At 41.4% G+C, this 18,804-nt stretch overlaps 1 long non-coding RNA gene across 1 annotated transcript; it reads right to left on the bottom strand.

Annotated features, from left to right (window-relative positions):
• Positions 1-1,771: 1,771 nt before the first annotated feature.
• On the bottom strand, positions 1,772-11,778 carry LOC129145711 (uncharacterized). The gene is made up of 3 exons (XR_008551651.1): positions 11,746-11,778; positions 4,928-5,009; positions 1,772-2,217 (listed from the first exon to the last, which is right to left on the bottom strand). It is a non-coding gene; the product is annotated as an uncharacterized LOC129145711 (long non-coding RNA).
• Between the last annotated feature and the right edge of the window lie 7,026 nt (positions 11,779-18,804).

Genomic DNA, 18,804 nt, shown 5'->3' with positions numbered 1-18,804 from the left:
AGGGGTTGCTTTAACTCTGTTTCCTATTAGTGATATTTCATTCAGTGCCTTCCACCTATTTATTGATATAGATTCCCACTTCCCAAACTTCTATTTGGAATTGAGCCCAGTACGACACTGAGATATCTTTTCCTTATTATAGTAGCCCTGAATAAATGTATTTTTATTGCTGTAAATACCATCCTGCTTTGACTTTCTTTTGAGTGTGTTCAGTATCAATTACCCCATCCAGCACAGTAACTTCCCTCTTTACTGTTGATTCAGAGGCTTGAGGAGCCCAACTAACTAGGTGGCAGTCATAAATTCTTCATTGTGGAAATCATTGTTTTGTCTCTTGGGGGAAGTATTCCTTCTGCTGGAACTAAGACCAGGTCAACAGAGCTTAAATGTCATGGAAACAGGAAGCAAAACTGTCCCTAGGGGTGGCTGAGGTTAAAAAGGAGTGGTGCCACTATTATTAACGCCCCTTGATCCTGGAATAATTATTCTAACTATCTAAGTACCAGCACCATATATTGGAAGCTGATTCAGAACATATATAGCCTCCTGAAGAACCTTGCTGCAGCTCTGCAATATATTGCCACCTGGTTGAGTGAGTCTTCAAAAGGCCCTTATACCTTCTGTTAAGCCAACTACTTCAGAATGATAACATTGTAAGATAATAAACTCATGAACATGGGCCGACTGTCACACTTCTTTTTCTGTGAAGTGGGGCCCTGGACTGAAGAATGCTCCATGAAACACTATGACAGTGTAGGACACACTATTTACATTCACAATATATTCTTGGAAGCAGAATTATGGGCAATTAAGACAAAAATGTACTCAGGTGAATTATCCATTCCAAAAAGGAATGTTGCCCCTTCTATGATGGAAATATTCTATTGTAGTCAACCTGTCAGCAGTTCACTGTCTAAAAACTCTATATAATTGTACCATATGAAGAACTCAGTGTTGTCCAATTCGGACAATCAAACACTTAACTTTAATGAGTGGTAGTCCATGTGGACCAGCACAAGCATAACCATTCTACCACCAAGGTTCCAAATAGCATCCTGATGAAACTTAAAGAACCACTGGGTATGCTGGATTACCTCCAATCTGATGGATTACGTGGCCCAAAGGGCACTTCAGCTTGTAAAGAGCATCTTAGAACTGTCGCAGAGCCTTCTCTGCTTCTGGGCCCAACTCAAAACTAGTAGTTTTCTGGTCACTCAATAAATGGGCCAGACTAACACACTCAAATGAAGAATATGTTTTATATGAAATTCAAAGATGCTCACAAGGTGCTGGACCTCCTTCTTGGTTTTAGGGTAAATTATTTACCCTTCCCCTTAAAAAAGGACATCAGAAATGCCCTACACATTGGATTCCAAAAATCATGCTAAGGCAGAAGACCCCTGAATTTTAGTTGAATTTATCCCCCAAACTCTGACATACAAATCTTATCATTAAGTCTAAAGTAGTTTCTATTCCCACGCATTAAGTTAAATAACATATTTTCATCAACGTAACAAACAAATGCGATATCTTCTGGAAGAGAAAGCAATCGACATCCCTATAAACTACACTGTCACACACAGGCTTGAAAAGTTGATATAACCTGAGGCACATCAAAACCTGAGGTAGGACAGAGAAGGTATATTGCTTTCCTGGCCAACTGAAAGGAAACTGCTTCTGGTGAGTGAATGGCAAGGTATGCAGATAAAGATATTTGCTAGATTAGCAGCTGCACTCCAGGTTAGCAGGCTATATGAGAATTAGCTGCATCAATAAAAGCACATCTGTACAGTCATCACCATGCTGTCTGCAATAATACACTATCATTCCCTAGGAGATTTGTTTTTTTGCACAGGTCAACCAAAAGAATTGAAAGGGTGTTTTTGTAAGCTTTGGTTCCTTAAAGTCAACCTTAGTTCCTTAAAGCTGTCTGTTATATCTGATTCAATGCATATCATTCTTAAATATGACATCCTAGACACAGCCTTGGTAGTACAGTGTTTTCCATTGCAGTCTGTTACAAGGAGAACAGATTTTTTTTGTTGTTGTTGTTGAATGTATACAAATATTTTGTCATAAATGTAAGAATACTGACCAAGAGTTTTTAATTCTGGAAGGACAAAGTGGGGAGAAAAAGAAATTGTTGCATCTTTGTTCGAGAAGGTATACTTTACCAACTTGCTATATGTCATCATTTAAGAAGAGTTTCCCTTCAATCTGGAAAAGAAAACATAAAACGAACAAAATATTTTTTAAAAAATCAAACTTTCAAACAAATGACTCCAATTGAAGTTAAAGATAATTTGATAACTAGTATTTGTTATTTCTGTAGCAAGAGACATTTTACATAATAATCTGACAATGAGGTATTGGCAATGCATCCTATGTAATTTAACAGAAAATAAACCTAAATAGTTTAGCATCTCTGTTCAACAAGATGAGATATAGAATCTTTTCTTCCAGGGGCCATCTGGGAATTTTCAAATTTATTTTGCAGTCGAAAAGATTCAATTTAAAATTTGATTTTGGGGATGTTGTCAAAAATGTTGAAAAGTTTGAACACTTGACTGCTAGCATCACCAGTTACTGTGAAACAACACACAGTTATCCATTTAAACAAGGTGACAAGACATTTCACAGGAAAACACATACTTACATGGTAAAAAATAAATGTCTTTTAGTACAAGGAACTATTTTATTAAGTAGCCAAAACCCTGATAAAGATAACATGAAGCACAGAAAATTATTTTTAGATATAAAATATTGGTTTCATAGGCAAAATAACATAAGAAGGTAAAGAACAAAATTTATCAAATTTGTTGTTTTAGTAAAGAAAAAGAAACAAAGTGTAACTTAGGACCTTCCTGGTGGTGCAGGGATAAAGTCTCAGCGCTAGCAAGCTATTGCCAGCCATGGCAGCATGAGTTCGATCCCAGGTCAGGGAGATAACCTACATGGCACAGCAGCCCTCTCCTGTCTCGTCTGCTGCTACTCTCAGCAGTGTATGTCAGTCAATCCACCTGTTCTGCTCCCTACTCTGTCTCTGGCGAATCCTCTCACCACTCCTGCACCTTTGACCTGTACCCATTTCTTGTATGCATAAATGAAATATCACTTTTTTAAAAAGATTTTATTTATTTATTTATAGAAGCACTGGGTACAGTCAGAAGCGCGGGATGGTGAGAGGATTTACCAGAGCCAGAGGGGAGTGCAGAGCAGGCAGACTGATGAAGTACACTGCTGAGGGGAGCAGTGGGTGGCAAGAGAGGTCTGTGCACCATGTGGGACCCTTGCCCGGCGGGGATCGAACAGGTGCTGCAGAGGCTGCGGGCAGCTTTGCAACCCAGCGCTCAACCGCTGCGCCAGCAGGGAGGCCCTTGTATGCATAAATAAATAAATATTTTTAAAAAGAAACAAATTATAATTTGGATCATTGTATTACTAATTATAGGAAAATTAAAAAAAAAACCTTATAAAGGAATTCATCCAATCTTAGCCAGTTTTGATCAAACAAGTTGGTTCCTTTCCTACAAAATTTCTAGAACTTAAAAAATTTCCTCATTCAGTTTTTATTACTCGTTTCATTATTTTCATTCTGGAACAATCATTTTATGTTAGTGCAAAATTACTAAGCACAGACCTCTCCCATCTTTCCCCCTGCTCCCTTGCAGGGTACTTCAACAAATCCCCCCTTTTCTGTTTTCCACTCTGTTTCATTCTAAAATTTAGCCATAAGTCAGTAAAACAGTGATACAATCTAACTGATTGATCTCTACTTTATATATATACATTTTTAAATATTTAGTTATTTATATATATAAGAACTAGGGTACAGGCCAGAGTTGTGGGGGGTGAGATGATTCACCAGAGAAAGAGTGGGGAACAGAACAGGCAGACTGACTGAAATACACTGCTGAGGGGAGCAGCAGGCGAGTCAGGAGATGTCTGCTGCACCATGAGGGTAGCTCCCTGCCCAGGGATCGAACTTGTGCTACAGTGGCTGTGGATATCTTCAGAGGTTGCATCTTAATCCCTGGCGCCACCAGGGAAGCCCTCTATATTTTTATCTAAATTGTGTTTCTGGAAAAATGGACAAGGTTAAAGTTAGCTATTTGCCAATATTTGTGTAGGAGACTTTATTTTTTTTTAAGATTTGTTTATTTGTGCATTCAAGAACTGGGATATAGGCCAGAGACATGGGAGGTGAGAGGATTCAGGGTGGGGGACAGAACAGGCAGATTGACTGAAACACACTGCTGAGGGGAGCAGTGGGTGAGACAGGAGAGGTCTGCTGTACAATGTGGGTAGCCCCCTGGCTGGGAATCAAACTCATGCCGCACTAGCTGTGGATAGCTTCATTGTGCTGCGACTTAATCCCCTGCATCACCAGGGAGGCCCTGATTAGGGGACTTTAAAGATTTTTTTTGTCACTCCATGTAATCTGAGGGAGGTTATGGAGTAAATTTTAGGTTACTGGCTGCGGAGACATCTAGCAGTTCTTTGGAACCCCAAAGGAGTGGCCAAACTATCCACCTCTTTTTAAAAATACTATGTTCTGGGGCCTCCCTGGTGGCGCAGCGGTTGAGCGCTGGGTTGCGAAACTGCGCGCGGCCTCTGCGGCGCCGGTTCGATCCCCGGCTGCTCCCCGGCCACCGGAGGAGGGTCCCACATGGCGTGCAGACCTCTCCTGCCGCCCCCTGCTCCCCTCAGCAGTGTACTTCGGTCCTTCTGCCTGCTCTGCTCTCCGCTCTGGCTCTGGTGAATTCTCTCACCCTCCCGCGCTTCTGACTGTGCCCAGTGCATGTATAAACAAAACAAACAAACCAACCAGCAAACAAATAAATAAAGCATGCCTCTATAAAAAAAATAAATAAATAAATAAAAATAAAAAAAAAATAAAAATACTATGTTCTGTTTTAAACCTTACATGGTTGCTTTTAGGGTCCCTTAGTGCCTTGAGAGCTCTCCATGGTGGGTATGAATCCTTGAGGTCAAGTAACTGTAGGGAGCTGAGTGGTTGAAGAGGGGGGAACAGGTCAGCAGAACAGATGGAAAGATGGGTGAGGGAGGGGCTTGAAGGGGAACAAATCAAAGGATTCAGGGGAAATGGAGGGAAGATGATTAAACATGGTAATTAGAGCTTTATACTCGTTATACATACTAATCCAGACCCAACGAGGCAAACACCCAAAGCACTAAAGAGGAAGGAGGAGTATCACTGAGGGAAGGGAGAGGTTCTAGAGCAATCCGTCTGGGGAGACATTATTTTCTAAGGAGGTTGCTGAAGTTCCAAGTTACCCTTAGTCATAATCATATCATGCCAATAACATAGGAAACAGACTAAGCTAGCAGAGCACATTTTCTGTAGGGGCTAAAGGGGGGATTTTTCAGTCCACTGAGAAGCTCTAGTGCTCATAACTAATGGTACATTTACACTAATGAATAGAGAAACTTGGGACTTTGTGTTTGTCTAACCTATCTTCTTACTAACTTAGAAACAGCATTCTAACCTATCTCTCTTTGTCTGACACTGTAACCTACCTTCTAGAGTATACTCAGTTTTTAAGAATTAACATCTATCCCTCACCAATGGATCCCAGATAGTCAGAAGTGAATACAAAGCTTTCAAAGGTGCACACTCAGGGTCCTGGATGAGGGATACTGGAATCCAGTGATGAAACTGATCCTATCACAGTATCATTACTGTCAAACAAAAACCATAGCTGGCCAGTAGTTACAGTGGTTCAAAACAGATTTTCTTCATTACTACTGCAAAAACAAAAAAGAGACCTAAGATCAGAATTGGGCTCAATCCTAAATATAACACAGCAGATGGGAATTTATAGCCAAGAAGCCTTATGAGCATCAGTATATGGAAAATCACTGCAAGAAATATCAAGGGGGACCAAAACAAGGAGACACCCCAGTGAGAGAAAATTTTTGCACACAATACTAATGATAAGGGAGCAGTCACAAAGATGCACAAAGAGCTAATGAGACTCAAGAAAAACAAAGTAAAGGGCCTCCCCGGTAGCGCAGCGGCAGTTGAGCACTGGGTTGCGAAGCTGCCCGCAGCCTCTGCAGCGCAGGTTCGATCCCCGGTCACTCGGTGAGGGTCCCACATGGCGCGCAGACATCTCCTCCTGACTGCTGCTCCCCTCAGCAGTATATTTCATCGGTCTGCCTGTTCTGTTTCCCGCTCTGGCTCTGGTGAATCCTCTCACCCTCCTGCACTTCTGACTGTACCCACTGCTTGTTTAAATAAATACATCTTTAAAATAAAATAAAGCAAAAAGTTAAAAAAAAAGTAAACGAGCCAGTCAAAAAATGGGCAGAAGAGCTAAAAATCCACTTTTGCAAAGAAGAAATGCAAATAGCCAAAAGGCATATGAAAAAATATTCAATATCACTTGTAATAAGGAAATGCAAATCAAAATCACAATGTGGTACCACCTTACACCAGTGAGAATGGCACAAATTAAAAAAAAAAAAAAGCTAGCAACAACAAATTTTGGCAAGGGTGTGGAGAAAAAGGAACTCTCCTACACTGCTGGTAGGAATGCAAACTGGTGCAACCACTATGGAAAACTTTGTGGGGAGGTTCCTCAAACTACTAAAAATGGAGCTTCCACATGATCCAGCAGTTCCACTCCTAGATATCTAGCCAAAGGACACAAAAACATGAATTTGAAAGGACACCACCTGCACCCCTAAGTTTACTGCAGCACTGTTTACAATAGCTAAGCTTTGGAAACAACCCAAATGCCCAAAAACAGATGACCGGATCAAGAATATGTGAGATATATATATATATACCCAATGGAATATTACTCAGCAATCAAAAGCGATAAGCTCATGCCATTCACAGCAACATGGATGGAGCTGGAAGGGATCATGCTCAGTGAAATAAGCCAGAAAGAAAAAGAAAAGTATCAGATGTTTTCACTTATAGGAGGAAGGTAGACTAACCAAATAAGGGATCAGGAAAAAACAAAAAAATATCAAGGGGGAGGGGGACTCTTACTACACCAACTTAACAGGACTCTTGCTGGAGACAGACCAGGTTGACCAGACATCAGCTGGTAAACGATGAGAAACCAGATTAGATACTGAGGAAGATCAGACAAGGAAGTTGACAGGCTCTTGCTAAACTGACTTGTGGGTGGTGTTTCTTGTTAAGGATTTTATAAGTGCCCATGTAGGAATAGAAGCTTCAGGAGTGTGACTAAAGTTTGGTGAAGCAAAGAATATATCTACTATCAAGGTATATTTGATCATGACTGCACATGGAGGAAGACAGAGAATACAGGATATATACCTCAAAGCTTCTCTTAGTATTGGTCAATGGAAAACTACAAGAACCTAAGCCCAGCAAGACTAGTAATGGCCCCCACACTTCAAGAATGAAGTCTTAGGGGCCTCCCCAGTGGCACAGCGGCTTGAGCACAGTGCTGTGAAGTTCTCTGCAGCCTCCGCGGCGCCAGTTCAATTCCCACCCTGCCAGGGAGATTCCCACATGGCGCAGCAGACCTCTCCTGTCTTGCTGGCTGCTCCCCTCAGCAGTGTATTTCAGTCCTTCTGCCTGTTCTGCTCCCTGCTCTGTCTCTGGTGGATTCTCTCACTCCCCCACGACTCTGGCCTGTACCCCAGTACTTGTATAAATAAATAAATCTTAAAAAAAAGAATGAAGTTTTAGGTTACCTAACCAGGTAAAGATTCATAATCAGTTGAGGGGCTTGCTGAAGCAAAGGGTATACAGAATTTTTAGCAGTATAAATACCAGCTACCACTATGTGATCTATTACAGAAACAAGGACTGTCATTGTAATTGGTAGTTACTTCTTATTTTATTACGTATACTTTTGTGCACATATATACATGTATTATACAAACATCTTTGTTTTCTATTCTCATTTATATCCTTATCATATAACATGAAGAATACTGAATTTCTATCATATTACTTAAGAATTGTTTACTTTACAGCATACCATTTTTTCCCTATAGGATATTAAGGGTAAAATACTTAAGGAATTTACTCTTTTAGGGAAGGAGTTAGTGTGGTTTTGATAGTTTGCAGGGCAGTTTCAAGCACTGTATTATCTCCATAACATGTTATTGATCAAAGCAAGTCATAGCCAGTCCAGATTCCACCACACAGAAAATGAACTCCAACTCTCCAAATGAAGAAGCATTAGAAAACAGATAAAATGATAATGCTGGTGGTGAGTATCTTCTGAGGTTTCCTACTATAAAGAGCTCTTTAGGATGATTATGACAAAGACAAATAACATAAAAATCTGAGCTAAAATATAAATTTTTAAAAGCAAACCTAAGTCAAATATCAATTAATAGTACAGTGACTAAATATTAGGCATTATTGTCTTTATTTGGAGATGAAGTATGGTTTGAGGTGATGCCAATATGTATAAAGATGGTTAATTTATGTGTCAACTTGTCCATACTAAGGGAACTCCAGACAAAATATTATTTCTGTATGGGATCAGCAATGGATTCAAGTAGACTGAATCCTGTGTGGCCAGGCATCATCCAATCAGAAGTAGACCAAAAAGTAGAACAAGAAGGCCAAGGAAAGGCAAATTCCATCTCTTCTTCAGTTGGATTCCAACCTTTCTTTCCTAGAGCTCCCAGTCTTCAGGACTTAGAACACTAGGGTGTTCATCAGAGAGCTGAAAGTTCTTGGTTTTACACTAAATTATACTACCAGCTTTTTTGGTTTCCAGCTTGCTGATTGCAGATTGTGGGTCTTCTTGGTCCCCATAACTGTGTGTGCTAATTACAACAGTAAGTATATAAGTGTGCATATATAAGTATTCTATATGTGCATTTATATTTACATGTGCATAAATAAGCATATATAATATATATGAATATAACTGTGTGTGTGTGTGTGTGTGTGTGTGTATGTCTGTCTGTCTTGTTTGTCTGGAGAATCCAGATTAATAAGGTTCATTTTGAAGCAAGAGTTATTTATTTATTTTTTAAAAAAGTGACAAAAGATTTTAAATGTAAATATAAATCTAAAAACATACGTAGTGTTTTCACAGTGAAAAGACACAGATATCTTAAGTAATTTAGCTCATGATAAAGGCAACGTGAGACACAGAAAATTCTTTTGAGTTTTTTTTTAATTACAGAATCTTTGTTTTTTAGGCAGGTTCCCAAAGAACAAATAAAAAAATACATATTCACATAGATCTTATAGTTTTGGTTTACAAATTTTTATCACTGAGTCAGGAATAAATTTAATAATATGAAACTCACTAATTTATTTAAGAGTTGGTTATCATTTTTTAGCCCACTTAATATTTTATTTTTATTGGAAATATGTTTATGGCAGATGGAGAAAATTAAAGGTTATCTGTTCAATATAAGGGTAAAAGCTTTTTTAAAAAAGATTTATTTATGCATTCAAGAACTGGGGTATAGGCCACAGGTGTGGGGGTGGTGAGAGGATTCACTAGCTACAGAATGGGGAGCAGAACAGGTGGATCTACTGAAATACACTGCTGAGGGGAGCAGTGGGCAAGATGAGAGAGGTCTACTGCATTACCACATGGGTCAGCCCCCTGGCCAGGATCGAACTCATGCTGCAGTGGCTGCTGATATCGTCATTGTACCAAGACTTAACCTGTTGCGCCACCAGAAAGATCCAAGGGTAAAAGCTTTTTACCAATATTTATGAAGGAGAATTTTTAAGATTATCTCTGTGACAATATAATTTATGCTAAGCGAAATGAGTTAGATGAAGAAAGACAAACACCATATGATTTCACTGAAATGTGGTATATAGAGGAACCAAACAAACAAATGAATTAAAACAAAAATAAACTTTAAACTATGAGACCAAGTTAGTGGTTACCAGAGGGAAGGGGGAAGGTGGGTGGTTTACTGAAGTAAAAGGGATCAAATATAGGGGGAAGGATGGAATTAGACTCTTAGTGGTGAACTAAATGTAGTGTGTACTGATGTTGATTTATAAAGACATACACTTGAAACTTACATAATGTTATAATGCAATGCTAGTAAAAATGTTTTTCAAATATCCTATCAGCTCTGATAAGTAATTTAGAGCATGCGGACCACATTTTAGGCAAGAGAGTGGGGCAATCATCAAGCATTTTCTGGAAGTCCCAAAGCCTCAACTGAGTGGATAATTCATTCAGCTTATTTCCAATTAGTCTTTTTTCCTTTTCAGCCTCTGGAAATTGCTTTTGAGGGAGGAGGCCTCAATCCCTGACCTGCAGCAGGGGGCTGAAAGCTCCAGTGACTTTAGGCAATTGAGGACGTGGATTTGAAAAGGGCAGGAGAACAGAGGGATGAAGGAGGTAAGTCCTGCAGGGGATTTATGAAAGGATGCAAAGGAGAGGAGGAAGATCAAATGTGGTAAAGGGAGAAGCAGAAGTAATAGGGAAGGAGGGTGCCCAGAGGCCCAAGTGTGGGGAGATCTTAATTCTCTCAAAAAAGTCACTCAAGTTCCAGATTATCCTTATGCACTAACGACAAGTAAAGAAGCAGAGAGAGTTAGCGGTGCAGCAGCATAGTCAACTGAAACGAGAGTAGGGGGCTTCAGTCAGCCGAGAAATTCCCATCAGAGAAACAGGATCAAATTAAGAGAACAGACAAGCTTCACAAAGAGCCAGGATTAAACAGCCAAGGACAATTATGAAAAGAAGAAGAAGAAATAGCACATGTTGGTGAGAATGTGCCAACAGGAATACTGTGTATTGTTGGCAGGAATATAAATTGGTCCAACAATTTTATAAAACAGTATGGAGGTTCCTCAAAAAATTAAAAATAGAACTACGACATGGCCCAGCAATACCACTTGTTGGTATTTAGCCAAAGAAAATGAAATCATTATAGCTAAAGACATCTGCACTGCCATGTTCACTGCAGCATTATTTGCAATAGCTAAGAGATGGAACACTGTGACTGCTGGCAGAGGAATGGATTAAAAAAAATCCGACTGAAATCAATCTCTCTCTTTTTCTCTCTTTCTTTCTCTCTTTCTCTCCCCCATCCCACTCCATACTCCCCCTCTCTCATTCAGCCATAAAAGAAGAAAACCCTGCCATTTGTCATAGAAGGGCAACTATTGTGTAATCACTTACATAAGGAATCTAAAATAATTAAAAACTGAACGCATATATAAAGAGAGCAGATTGGTGCTTTCAGGGACAGAAAGCAGGGTAAAATGGGTGGGGAGTGTCAAAAACTACAAACTTCCAGTTGTAAGATAAATCAGAAATAAGTCCTGGGATGTAATCTACCTCATAGTAACAATAGTTCACAAGGTAATATTATATATTTGAAAGTTGCTAAGAAAGTAGATCTTGAAAGTTCTCATTACAAGGAAAAAAGTTTGAGAGTATGGGGGGTAATGGATGTTAACCATATTATGATCATCTTTTTGCAAAGTAGACATCAAAACATTATGTGGTTCATCTAAATAAAACACATGTGGTGGTATATGTCAATTTTATCTCAATTAAATTAATGATCCAGAAAAAACAAACACGTTTTTACCAGGGCAGTTGTCATGGGATCCATTCAAAACAAGGAGCTAGGTAGGACCTCCATTCCAACAGATAACTTTCACAAGAAACCTGGGCCTGCAAGCCAGCTTTGGAGAGCATGCTCAGAACTCTAAGAATCAAAGACTCTCCTCACCATGCTTCAGTGGACATTTGTCCAGAGCACTGGAGAGGGAGCTTCACTCACCGCGGACCACGGGCTATGGAACGAGCCAGAGGTCTGGAGAGGGAGACTTGGGTGTCTATGCAGCTGAGCGGTTTGCTTGTCAGGTTCGAGGGTTTGATGGTGGTTCTGATTGAGATCCAAGTGTTGGAGCCTGATGCCTATCAAAGACAAAATCAGACATTAATTAAAAAGAAAAGATCAGACTTTAATCAGAAATAGATCACTGTACTAAGGAAAAGAACCCAGGGTGAACTGAACTCAACTTCCATTTGCACCGAGGGGATGGGGCTTTGCAAAAGGACAGAGAGGCCACACGGTGAGGGGTGGGCCGGGTCTCAGCAGCGTCAGGGAGCCACAAGTTAACAGAAAGTGGGACGGTTTACCCTGGGTCCGCCAGCGAGCACTTACTTACCCACACCAGGCCCCCACCTGCACCCCCAGACCGAGCCAGCAGCAGGGACTTCAGGAGCTGGCTGCAAGCACCAGCCACTCTGCAGCCTCGAGTTCTCACAGGCGGGCAGCGAGGTCCTCGGAGGGCGGCAGCTGGAACGGTTAGAAATTGTGAGTGTTTGTTCAAGTTTTTATAAGGCAAGTCTGCGCCCCAGGGGAGCACAGAACTCAGCGGCCTCATTGGTTTCCCCAGAGAGCAGCTTTGTTGCATTCGAGGCGATGGGCCAGAATACAGGGGGAGGCAGGGAGGGAGGAGAGGAGACAGAAAGAAAGAAAAAAAAAAAAAAAACCTGAAAATGAGAGCATCAAACAAAGGCATGTTACGGGGCGGTAGATGCTACTTATCCTTGATCTAGAAAATGTGAACAATTTACCAATATTCGCTTTGGCTAATATTGGAACCTCACATCAAACAGCTGAAAGAGCGAATGCGGCAGGAAAGAGCTCTGCTGTGAGATGCATGCGGCAGAAACTATTAAGAGGGTTTCGGGAAAGCCAGGAGCCCTCAGAGACCAGGCTCACAGCGGGATGCTCACGCCTGCAAGAAAGGCCTGGAACAGGCTGGTCCACAAGCGGACCACGGCCGCGCAGCGCCCCCTGCCGGCCGCGCCTGTCCCGCTCAGGCGGGCGCTTCCCCGCGCAGCTGCGGGCCGACTTCTCCGGCGACTTCCGGTGAAGGCCGCGCCCCCTCCCGCCGCCGCTAGATGGCGCTGTGAGCTGGACACGCAGAAATGCCGACGCTTTGGGGCCCACCTACCCGTGCATAGGGCTGCAGGGGCAGAATCTGCTCTGGGGTGGGGAGAGGGATGCAAAAATGAGCTGTCATGGGCCCCGCCAATCTGAGACTCTGGGAGCTCTCTCTGTCCCCTTCAGTCTTTGTTGTTGTTTTTTAAGATTTATTTTATTTTTATGCATACAAGAGCTGGGGTACAGGCCAGAGGTGCAGGGGCCAGAGGTGGGGTGGAGCAGAGGAGTCACCAGAGACATAGTGGGGAAAAGGACAGGCAGATAGACCAAAGGACACTGCTGAGAGGAGCAGCGGGCGAGCCAGGAGAGGTCTGCTGGGCCATGTGGGACCCTCGCCGCCGGGGATCATACTGCTGCTGCAATGGCTGCTGCCAGCCCCATAGGCTGCGTCCCAACCCCCTGTGCCACTAGGGAGGCCCCAGTCTTTTTGTCTGGTGCCCAGAACACCTCCTGATAATGTCCAGGGAACTCACTTGTCCTGACTGTCTTCCTGACAGGCAGACCTCTTGGGCTGGGTAACTAGCCCAAGTTACAGGACTGAGACATTGACAATCCTTCGGCACCACCCCATCCTCAGTGGGTTGTCCCTGCATCACCTCCTGACCCTGACTTCCCCTCTCATCTGTCTGCCCAGCCCGCCATGCTCTGCTCTTATGCTCCTCACAGCCTCACAGTAACTGTTCCCAGCAGTCCTGCAAATCCACGGCCTCCTCACATGCCCTCGCTTGTGACAAGGACACACTGTTTCCTCTTCTCCTCTCCAGTTTACCTTGTCACTGCTGTCACTTCAGCATATCCTGAGAAATGCTGCTCAGAGTGGTCTGCCCTGTGCACCCAGGCTAGGTCTGAGGTCTGACACTGAGGTCTCAGCTGCTGCTTTCCCCATGGTTTAGCTTTCTGAACCCGACTGGGCTGAAATCTCGGAGAATATGGAAGCATCATCTATGTGAATCCCCAGAAAGCCTCTCACAGATAGGGAACAGCCAGGGACAGAGAGGATTCTCCTTTCACTGAGGTTCAAAAGCCAGGCTATTTCCACCTGTCACATCCTTACATCTAGTCCCTATAATTCCTCAATTTCTGTAAATATGAACACGACTTGAATCTGAAGATTTTACCTTAGGTAATCAGCACTATAATATGAGACTCTTCACTGAACTGGCCCTATCTTCTGGGTAGGGAATCTTATGCTGCTGGATCCCAAGTAAAATACATTCTCTAAAAATCAGCCCCCAAAATAGTGCCTCTTTTATGAAACTTTTCAAATTTCAACTTTGGGTTCCATCAATTATAATACAGGTTATCCCACTATAGAAAAATAGAACAATTGAATGAAACTCTTTAAGTCAAAGCAAGTCAAAAACAAACAATTACCATTAGCTTATATGGAAAAAAATTGAGCACTTCTGACCCTCAAATTAACCTATCAAATTATACCAAATAATCCATGAAACTTAACACTAGCATATTAGTAAAATTAAAAAAATATATGATAAATAGAAAACCTGTATAATGTAGACTGCAGCAAACCAGCTTGGGGGTGCCCCTCTTGCTGCTGAGGGAGTGCACTGCCTCTGGAAGACTGGCTTCATAACAAATGCTGAGCCTAATATTAATTTTTTTGCCTTTTGTTGTATGAATGAAAATCCCCTTCAGATTTATTTCATTTAGCAAAACAAGTACTAATGAAGATCCTTTACAGAAATGAGGTGGTGTAAAGCAAACTTTAAAAAAAGCTAGGGATACCAATATCCACATTTTCCATTTAAAAAGAACAATGCAGGACCTCCTTGGTGGCACAGAGGTTAAGTCTCAGTGCTATCAAGCTATCACTGGCCACTGTGGCCTGAGTTCCATCCCTGGTATAGAGCTGACCCACATGGCGCAGAAGACCTCTTCTGTCTTGCCTGCTACTCCTCTCAGCACTGTATCTCAGTAGATCTGCTCCCTACTCTTTCTCTGGTGAATCCTCTCACCCCCACACCTCTAGCCTACACCCCAGTTCTTGTACGGATAAACAAATAAATAAATCTTTAAAAAAAAAACCCTAAAAAACAAGAAAAGGAACAATGCATCTTAATGGATCTCAGCACATTGTCATTTCATGCACATACATAAACTCGTTCTGGAAACTTTTCATTGATATTTCCTGGTGAGAACACAAGCTTAAAGGTTTGCAGAACCAGAGCCAATATCTTGGCGTGATGTCTCAGGGGCAAATAAGTAATTTTTTTTTAAATTAAGAAATGCTGCTGCACTGTCTGTGATAACAACAGAGTAGGAGCTTTACCTGAGTTGTGGATAACCATGACTCCAAGACAAACCTGATTCAAAAAAACTGAACACAGACTGGAGAGATACTGATGGGAAGGTAACTAATTAGTTCTGTATATGTACATAGAACAATGTCTATAATTTGTAGAGGACTCTTTCAAAGAGTATAAATAGTATTATGGATATTGTGTTATAATTCAATTAGGCATTTTCCTTTCATTAAGCTGAATTTTATATTGATGAGGTCATTGATTTGATGATATGCTGGTTGATTTACCTTTGCACACAAAAGCAAACTGTGCAAATGTTAACTTTGGCATTCCTGTTTGTATTACTACTGCCAGATTTGTTTATGTCTTCCTCTGTAGATTTTATTAAAATAATTATTTCACCTAAATACTATCAATCAAAAGCCTAAAATCCAGGGAGAGAAAAATCTTCTGTAAAGTTCACAGGAGGAATGAATCAGAAAATTATTAAGATGGAAATTTTATGGCACTTCCATCTGAAATTTTGGAATACTTTAGCATGGTTCAGGCAACTGTGTTCTTGGGTAGTCAACTTATGGAAAAGAACACTGCCACTGAAGCATTCTGTGAAATAAAATAACAGGTACAAAATGCAATGGTTCCTAAAAATTCTAAGTACTACAAAAAAGGGAAAATACTTTCTTTGTGTGTTTTTTTTATGAGATCAGGGGAGGAGAGAACCCAGCATTTTGGCGATAATACTTCTTTTCACAACTTATAAAATGTAAATTATATAAAAGTAGGGGCGTTCTTATAATTCTGATTATAATTAAATTATCATCCTTTCAGTCTTCTATAAAGAAGTGAATTTAAATATTATTCTATCAATGCTTCAAACACTAACAGCCTATACTTGTGCTACAGAATTAGTGAATCAAAGTGAACTTCAAACTTCAATCAGTAGATTGCTGAATCTGAACTAACATATCAGCTCCATTGACAGTAAAAACAACAACAACGACAACAACAACAACAACAACAAAAACATTCCATAATATAGTCATTTAAAAATATATTTTTGATGACAAAATTGTTCCAGACTGTATTGATTGTAGGAACTGGTGATAAAGCAAGACACAATATATAAATATATCAAATTGATACACTGTACACCTTAAACTTACATAGTGTTAATGATATCTCAAAAAAATTAAAGTTCATTGGAATTGCTCCTCTCAAAAAAATGATATAAGCTTGAAGTGCTCTCAGTCTGTCTGCCTGTTCTGCTTCCCACTCTGTCTCTGGTGAATCCTCTCACTGTCCCGCGCCTCTGGCCTATACCCTAGCTATTGTATAAATACAAAAAATCTTTAAAAAAAGAGAAAATGATATAAGCTTGAAGTAAATGCTTTTGTGTTTCCTAACATCAGAGTGAAGACAGACCCTCCATGATTTCTGGCATGGACCAGTCCTCTCAGCCAACCTGCTGGTGTGTTCATAAGGTCTCGTTTTCCCTCCTTCATTTTTTAAAAATATTTATTTATTTATGCATATAAGAGCTGGGGTACAGGTCAGAGGCATGGGAGAGTGAGAGGATTCATCAGAGGCAGAGCAGGGATCAGAACAGGCAGATGACAGAAGTACACTGCTGAGGGGAGCAGTGGGTGAGACAGGAGAGATCCGCCCTGCCATATGGGATTCTCGCCAGCCCCCTGGGCTCGAACCCGCGCTGCAGAGGCTGAGGACAGCTTCACAGCGCAGCACTCAACCTGCTGCGCCATTGGGGAGGCCCGCCCTCCTTCATTTTTTAAAAAATATTTATTTATGATAGAAGAACTGGGGTACAGGCCAGAGGTGTGTGTGGGGGGGGTGAGAGAATTCACCAGAGACAGAGTGGGGAGCAGAACAGGTGGATTGACTGAAATACACTGCTGAGGGGAGTAGCAGGCGAGACAGGAGAGGTATGTCACGCCATGTGGGTAGCTCTCTGGTTGGGGATTGAACTCGTGCTGCAGAAGCTACAGATAGCTTCATAGTGCTGCGACTTACCCCCTTGTGCCACCAGGGAGGCCCTTCCCTCCTTCATTTTAACTAAGAATGCACCTAGAGTTGTGGGCCATTTTCACCTATCTATTACATCCCCCTCCAAATGGAATGGAGCATGGACTTTTAATAAGTACACATTTTGTTGCTTCAAGGCCATCAGTGGCAACAACTGTTTTTGATGCCAACATCTTGGATCTTTGTTCTTGAAAAGCCCAGGTATCATATGTTTTTCCTAGAGGAATCTGCTCTTCCAGTAAGCACTCTCTGGAACACTAGGTCAGATTGCAGAGTCACACAGAGAGCATTCCTGCCATTGGCTTAATGCCAAGTTTGACCAAACCTGTGATAATACACTAGTCTGACACTCGGGGCCAGAGGCAAAGTTAGACCCAACATAAGACCTCGATGTGTGTCTATGGAACACAATGCTGAAGCTCTTACAGGAAGCAAAGAAGAAGGTGAGACAGAGAAAGGACTTTTAAGTAACTACATTAAGTAGTTTAGGGTATGGCAGTGATATTTAGTGCTTGAAAGAGAGTTAGATTTCTCCATTCATGTAACTCACATCTTGATGCTGTCATTTACACAAAAGGTACTCTGGTAAGAGATTGGCCCTATTTATTCTCAGTAGGTTCATCTTTAACATGGAAAATCATGTTTTTCTGAGGACAAAAACAATAAGCATTCTTTAGATTCAATAAGATCATGACTAATATTCTCTGAGATGGTTTTTGATGTCCAACCCAGTTCAAAGCCCCTCTCATAAACCATGTCAAGCCACAGCTGGTGTGTGCCACATCTTTCATTGAATCGGGGGGGGGTCTCTCCTGAAGAAAACAGCAACCACCCACATTCTACTTGGCAGGAGGGAAAGTTGAGCAGGGGCATTTCTTACCTAGTGAAATGCCCCACAAGATTGCCATCTCTGGAAATTTGATGGACATCCCAGCTACTTTCCTCAAAGCATCCTCCAGAATGAAGTGTGAAGATATCAGCTACCCATCACAGGTGCACAAACAGAAATCTGATGAATGTCGGGACCATAAGGACATTATTGAAATTCCCCAGAGGTTTGGCTCGGCAGAGTGTGCTGTGCAGACCATAAATTAGCCCAGCACGTCCCCATGTGACAGTAGTAATGTGTTGTCACCAACATAATTACATTTTTAGTCCATCTCTGTCATCAAATGAATTCATAAAGAAAGTGAAGGTTTTCCCTACTATCAAAAGTAGAGTTTTCCTATGAAGTTTATAAAAGAAGCAATTACCATTATTTTTTAAAGAATTATTTATTTATGCATACAAGAGCTGGGGTACAGGCCAGAGGTGTGGGGGGTGAGAGGATTCACCAGAGACAGAGTGGGGAACAGAAAAGGCAGATTGACTGAAGTACACTGCTGAGGGGAGCAGCAGGTGAGTCAGGAGAGGTCTGCTGTGCAATGTGGATTGCTCCCTGGCTGGCAGGGGATCGAACTCATGCCAGGGATTGAACTCGTGCTGCAGGGTCTTCAGATAGGTTCATAGTTTGCGTCTTAACTCCCTGCGTCACCATGGAGGCACCCCCAATTACCATTAATTTATACAGGTTATTTTA

This window comes from Talpa occidentalis, unplaced genomic scaffold, assembly GCF_014898055.3.
Source record: "Talpa occidentalis isolate TD23 unplaced genomic scaffold, MPIMG_talOcc4v2.1 talOcc4.14, whole genome shotgun sequence".
Lineage (NCBI taxonomy): Eukaryota > Metazoa > Chordata > Mammalia > Eulipotyphla > Talpidae > Talpa > Talpa occidentalis.
Note: the sequence above shows the minus strand (reverse complement) of the source record. Positions and strands in the feature narration are given on the sequence as shown.